Source organism: Lycium barbarum, chromosome 6, assembly GCF_019175385.1.
Source record: "Lycium barbarum isolate Lr01 chromosome 6, ASM1917538v2, whole genome shotgun sequence".
NCBI lineage: Eukaryota > Viridiplantae > Streptophyta > Magnoliopsida > Solanales > Solanaceae > Lycium > Lycium barbarum.
In genome coordinates, this window is record NC_083342.1 from 49356470 (window position 1) to 49363689 (window position 7220).

The following is a 7220-nucleotide window of genomic DNA, read 5'->3' on the forward strand; positions in this document are numbered from 1 at the left end:
AGGCAATACCACTTGTAGCCATATTCGGGTGTTCTTAATGCTCCTAATTGCTTGAGGGATCTTCAATTGGGTAGTCTAGTTAATCTTCAGAAGAAGTTAATTTAGAGTCATTATCCGAGGCTAAATAACATAAACTTGCTATTATTTATAATTCGTGAAATAGATTGGATCGTTACTTGAGAAGTAGTTTCCCTTCTTCCATTCTTGTTGCCATTGATCAATTTACTTGCTTTCTAGATTAGAATTTATATTTCCATATTTTATCAAAACCTTATAAAAAACCACCATTGATGCGTTCGGGCATAGCTATTGTTAGTGATAATTCCTAATCTGCTTAAATCGCCTACATATTGTTCTTTGTGGGATTCGACCCCAACCTTGTTGGGTTACTATATTTGACAACGTCCGCGTTATACCATTAATAGGTGTAATTTGAGCGTATCAAATTTTGGCGCCGTTGCCAGGGATCGAACCCGGGTCACCCGCGTGACAGGCGGGAATACTTACCACTATACTACAACGACAAGTCCTTGGAGGCTAGGGTTTCACACCAACACATTGGAGGAGAAGATTGGAAGCACTTTAATGAGATATTCTTATTCCTTTCTTTAATTTCTTGTTTGGTATTGAATATTTATGTGTGTAGTATTTCATTTCAATACTTGAACATTGTTTATGGAAGTATATATTGTTTAAGTTTGGATTGAATCTCTTGTTTTGCTTATGTGTTGAATGATTTTATTCCTAATGAAGTGAGTTATTGTTTCTTTAATTAATCTCATTTTGAATGATTCTTAAGGGAGTAGCTAACCCTAAGACTTGCCCATTTATTTCGGTTTAAACTTGGAAGAGGCAAACTCGGGATTGGGAAAGATTAATTAACAAGAATTTGGGGCGTTAACCCTCATCTAATGGAAATCGACCTAGGAATAGGCGACACCACTTGTAGCCATATTCGGGTGTTCTTAATGCTCCTAATTGCTTTAGGGATATTCAATTAGGTAGTCTAGTTAGTCTTCGGAAGAAGCTAATTTAGAGTCATTATCCGAGGCTAAGTAATATAAACTCACTATTATTTGTAAATCATGAAGTACATTGGATCGTTACTTGAGCGTAGTTTCCCTTGTATCCATGCTTGTGGCCATTGATCATTTTACTTGCTTTCTAGGTTAGTTTACATTTTTGCATTAGTTATAATTTTCTCTCAAACAAAACCAAAATGTTATCTATCGTTTGGCTTTAGCTATTATTGGTGAAAATTCCTACTTTTCCTAATTGCCTACATATTGTTCTCTGTGGGATTCGACCCCGACTCATAGTTGGGTAAATTATATTTGCATACGACCGTGCCCATTCTAATTAATAGGGTGGATTTGGACGTTATCAAAAATGGCGCCGTTGTCGGGGAACAATTTGGCGTATTTGGGTTAGTTTGGAATTTAAGCTAACTTGCTTTGGTCCAAAATTTCTTTGCTTTATAAAAAAAAAAAAAAAAACTGACCAGTTTTTGCAAAACTGCAAAACTGTCCAGTTTTTGCTTCTGCAAAACTGTCCAGTTTTTGCTTCTGCAAAACTGTCCAGTTTTTGCCTCTGCAAAACTGTCCAGTTTTGTGCAGAACTGTCCAGTTTTTGCTTCTGCAAAACTGGCCAGTTTTTGCCTCTGCAAAACTGGCCAGTTTTTGCAAAACTGTCCAGTTTTTGCTTTTGCTAAAATAAATTAAAAAAAAAAAAAACAATGGCATCTTGTAATGAAAATGGGTCGGATGGAAGTTGTTCATACTTTGATGACCCTTGTCCCTATTGTGGAGGACCTCACTCTTGGCAAAATTGTTTAAAGTCTCCCGGGGGAGGATTGTGCGCACAATCTCGAACCCATGAGTGGAGCATATGTGATAGATGTGATGGTCAAAATGGCCATTGGGCTAATTGTGCTTATGTGTCCTTCCCTTCCCCGAACCGCCACTATGACGATTCTACTTTTTGTAGTGACAATGATAGGGAAATGGAAGTGGAAGAAGTTGAGAATGGACAAAATGGAGAGTTCAAGCTCATGATGGAATGCCTACTTGAAGGAGGAAATGAAAAGCAAAAAACCTTGGAGGAGTACTTGGAAACTAGTCTCCAAAATGGCTTGATGAATGAATACAAAAATCTTCCGTGGGCATTTGAACAAAATCAAGAAGAATTCTCAAATGCTCAATATGAGGAGAGAATGCCCATGTTGGAGGCCAATCATGAAAAGGAGGAATCAAGAATTGAAAATCCTCCAAACGAATCCATTTTCATTAGAGATGCCAAAGAAGAAAAGAAATTAGAGGTAACCGTTGTCTTGAGAAAAATGGTGGAAGTTGACTCTAGTTTGGGGGAAAATGAGAATGTCAAAATCCGGAAAAGTTTGCAAATCGGGAGGTTGAAGTCTCACTCCAAGCATTTTTCAACATTGGATTTGTATGGTGATATGGGAATTGAGCCACATACATCCATGTTGGATGGTGAAGAAGAAAGACAAGTGCCTTACATCTTGCAATTCGAAAGAGTAAGAAGGCAAAATGACATTCCTCATTTGAAAGCCAAGAAGTTCAGAATGAATAAATTAACGTTTGGCTTGTTCATCTACTTACCACCCCCCACCGCTCGTGGTCACAAACTTGAGTCCAAGTTGGGTGCCCAATTCATAAGCTCCAAATGGCGAGAAAAGCGGTAAAGGTAACCGTCGTGCCGCGACGTTAACTTAAGCGCTTGGTGGGAGGCAACCCATCGTTTTAAAAATTTTAAATCGTTTTTGAAATTTTATTTTTTAGAATAGTTTAGTTTATGAGTTTTGACTAATCTGCAAAGTTTCAGAATTTTTGGAGTTGTTTTGAGCAGGTCGGATTTCCGGACAGCCCCAAACCAGTAGCTCCTGAAAATTGCAGCACTGTTAACAGAACTGTTTTGCACAGTTTTTGCAAAACTGTCCAGTTTTTGCAAAATTGAACAGTTTCTGCAGAACTGTCCAGTTGCAAAAACTGTCCAGTTTCTGCAGAACTGTCCAGTTTCTGCAAAACTGTCCAGTTTTTTGCAAAACTGTCCAGTTGCACACAAAAAAAAATAATCTATTTTTATGTTTTGTTTTGATTATGTGCAATGAGGACACTGGAATAATTTTAGTTGAGGGTGGCATGTGGTAACACATTATATTTTGGTTATGCTTGATTGTGTGCCCTTGCCGGGCTTATTTTGTGACTGTTGGTTTAGCTGTGGATAGTTGTTGTTATAAATGGAACTTGCTCAAATTTTTGAAAATTTCGTTCTTTTTGCATGTTGTGGATTAGTCACTTTTGTTATTTTATTTCCGTTCTTAGTTAGGTAATTTAGGAGTAAAAATGGTGTTGGGATGTGATTTTTTACCCCTTGGCTAATTTTTGGCTTGCTTGGTACCAACATATTTAAACCTTGGCATATGAATTCTTGACTTTTGAAAAAGAAAAATGATTGAAGGAAGGATTCTTGTTGGGACTTTTAGACTCAATTTTTGGCTCTTACTTTCACTAATTAGTCTCTTTAGGCTATAAGTGACTTTCTTTGAGTTCATTTGTTTCAATTGGGTTTTGGATACATATTCTACTTGGATTATCATGTGCCATGTGTGGTGAGGTTTTTGTGAGTTCTTTTACATTACTTGTGGTCTAGAACTTGCCCGGAATGTGTTTCAAGGCGAAATTCTAGGTTACACTTGGTTTGAAAAATGATGTTAGGCCTTCTTTGGATCGTTTTGCCTTAAATTTCCTACCCTTGCATATTTTCCCTAGTCAACCCCTTTTGAGCCTTTAACCTTTTCTTTGGCAACCATGTTACAAGCTTTAACCTTTTGTTCTTCATTGATTCATCTTTTGGTACCCTACCTCCTTAGGTGCGTTGAAAGTGCAAGCGTAGGCTGAAAGCCTAAGTTTGAGGGTGATAGTTGGAAAAAGTTGTGATGTGGGAGTTACTTTAAGGTGAAAGAAAAAAATGAAGTAGTAAAAAAAAAAAAATTTGGAAACTTCCTTGTTATTTTGAAAAAGAAAAAAAAATAAAAATAAAGGAAGGAATAATAAAGAGTTGTGAATAAAGGGAAGACTAGTTGGCGAAATGAAAAATGAAAAAAAATGGTGGAAAAGCTTGAAAGGAAGTGTGCTTTGATTGTTGAAAATTGTAGTGCTTAGGGAGGTTTTTGAGTCACTATTTCCAAATTATGTCCCTACCTTAACTAAAAGCCTACATTACAACCCTTTAAGTCCTAATTGATTTTGAACCAAGTGTGTCTATATTAGTGGAGAAATACATGAAGGGCAAGCTTATGGTACTACTTGTGCAATTGAACATCTTTGTGAGAGAAGAGGGTTAATTCTTTCTATTTAATAACCCATTTGTGTTTTGAATTACATTTTCTATGTGTGGGATTCTCTCTTGAGTGTGAGGTCACATGAGAATTTAAGTTGTGAAATTGTTTCATTTTCCAATTGAGAGGAATGAACAAAAGAAAGTTGTTTTGTGATAAGGAGGCAAATTTTGAAGCTTTAGTGTCATGACTTGATTGCTACTTTGATTAACTTGGTGTTTGAGCACTTGAAAGGAAAATGAAGTTTTTAAGAAGAAGTTGGTGATTCATATGTTTTGAATTAATTGTTGGTACCAATCAAAGTCACGTTTTTGTGCTTAAAGTAGACTTTTTAACTTGGTATGATGTTGGTGTACTATTGAGTCGATTTCTTCGAAAGAGAGTGTATGTTTTGAATTGCTTGAGGACAAGCAATAGTTTAAGTTTGGGGGTTAGTATTCCCGCTTCTTCCTTAGTGCGCCCGGTAGGGCAGACTCCCCAGATGTCAGCAGGCCGAGGTAGAGGCAGAGGGGCAGCATCTACTTCAGGTGCCACTCAGCCCTGTGTATGCTTTAGCCGAACGGCAGGATCTTGTGTCCTCCCCGGATGTGGTTACAGGTACATTGTCTATATTTTCCCGTGATGTGTATACGTTGATAGATCTGGGTTCTACATTCTCTTATATTACTCCATATGTTGCTGGTTGTATTGGGGTGAAACCCGAGCCAATCAAACCTTTTGAGGTGTCTACTCCGGTTGGTGATCCTGTTATAGCTAGACAAGTGTATAAAAACTGTGTAATTGTGTATGTGATCGCCAGACCAAAGCTGATTTAATTGAACTGCAAATGTTAGATTTCGATGTAATTATAGGTATGGATTGGTTGGCATCATGTTATGCTAATGTCGATTGCCGAATGAAAGTGGTGCGATTTCAATTTTCGGGAGAGCCCGTGCTTGAGTGGAGGGGTAATACAGCATCTCCAAAGGGTAGGTTTATTTCCTACCTTAAGGAATGAAAGGTGATAGCTAAAGGCTATATTTATCATCTAGTTCGAGTTCATGACACCGAGGAAAAGTCGCCAACTTTCAAATCCATTCCGGTAGTGAATGAATTCCCAGATGTATATCCTGATGAGCTTCCAGGTCTTCCTCCAGAAAAAGAAATTGATTTTGCTATTAACGTGTTGCCAGACACCAAGCCTATTTCTATTCCTCCGTATCTAATGGTTCCGACAGAATTGAAAGAGTTAAAGGCACAGTTGAAAGATTTGCTCGAAAAAGGGTTTATTAGACCCAATTCATAACCATGGGGATTCCCAGTCTTGTTCGTGAGAAAGAAAAATGGGTCCCTGCGAATTTGCATCGATTGAATAAGGTGACGATAAAGAATAAATATCCTCTTCCGAGGATTGATGACTTATTCGACCAATTGCAAGGTGCCAAGTGGTTTTCTAAAATAGATTTAAGGTCGAGTTACCATCAAGTGAGAGTTAGAGAAGCAAATATTCCCAAAACAACCTTCAGGATGAGATATGGCCACTATGAGTTCCGGGTGATGTCGTTTGGATTAACTAATGCTCCGTCTGTGTTTATGAATTTGATGAATAATGTATTCGGTCCACTCTTATATTTATTCGTGATAGTATTCATCGATGATATCTTGGTATACTCTTGCACAGAATCAGAACATGCAGATCATTTGCGAATTGTTCTTGGCATCCTTCGAGCCCGAGAATTGTATGCAAAATTTTCAAAGTGTGAGTTTTGGCTGAATTCTATAACATTTCTAGGCCATGTTATCTCAGATGATGGCATTTGAGTCGACACTCAGAAAATTGAGGCCGTGAAGACTTGGCCAAGGCCTACAACGCCTATAGAAGTCCGTAATTTTCTGGGTTTGGCAGGTTATTATAGAAGATTCGTAGAGGGCTTTGCATCTATTTCAGCCCCATTGACGAAGCTAACCCAGAAGTCAGCTAAATTCCAATGGAATGATGCTTGTGAGCGCAGCTTCCAAGAGTTGAAAGGAAGATTGACCTCAGCTCCGATCTTAACACTTCCAGAAGGGTCAGATGGCTATGTGGTGTATTGTGACGCTTCCGGTGTCGGATTAGGATGTGTCTTAATCCAGCACGGTAGAGTTATTGCATATGCTTCGAGGCAACTGCAGAAACATGAAAAGAACTATCCAACTCATAACCTCGAATCGGCTGCAGTTATTCATGCCCTGAAAATGTGGACACATTACTTGTATGGTGTGCATGTTGATATCTATACAGATCACAAAAGTCTTCAGTACATTTTCAAGCAGAAGGAGCTGAACCTACGGCAGAGGTGGTTAGAATTGTTGAAAGATTATGATGTGAATATTTTGTACCACCACGGAAAAGCAAATGTAGTAGCTGATGCGCTTAGCCGCCGATCAATGGGCAGTTTATGCGAAGTTCCTCCAGAAAAGAAAGAGATAGTTCACGAGCTCCATCAATTAGCTAATCTTGGAGTGCATGTAATTGATTTGGGTAGTGCCGAGATTGGCATTAACGATCCTACAGTTTCATCTTTGAATATATAAGTGAAAGAACGACAATATGAAGATCCTTAAATGTGCCATTACAGAGACATATCTCATGGGGAAGAGAAGTCTCAATTTGAAGTTTCTATGGATGGAATTCTTAGATACCGAGGTAGGCTATGTGTGCCGAAGGTGGCAGAATTACGCCGACGAGTTTTAGAAGAAACACATTGTTCCCGGTATTCTATTCTCCCAGGTGCAACCAAGATGTATCATGACCATAAACAAATATATTTGTCACGACCAAACCCCGTGGGCCATGACTAGTGCCCGAGCTGGAAACTCGTGCACATACCTGTTAGATATA

The 7220-nt window shown here is 38.4% G+C and overlaps 1 non-coding gene across 1 annotated transcript; it reads right to left on the minus strand.

Annotated features, from left to right (window-relative positions):
* Positions 1-452: 452 nt before the first annotated feature.
* On the minus strand, positions 453-524 carry TRNAD-GUC (transfer RNA aspartic acid (anticodon GUC)). The gene has a single exon. It is a non-coding gene; the product is annotated as a tRNA-Asp (tRNA).
* Positions 525-7220: the final 6696 nt, after the last annotated feature.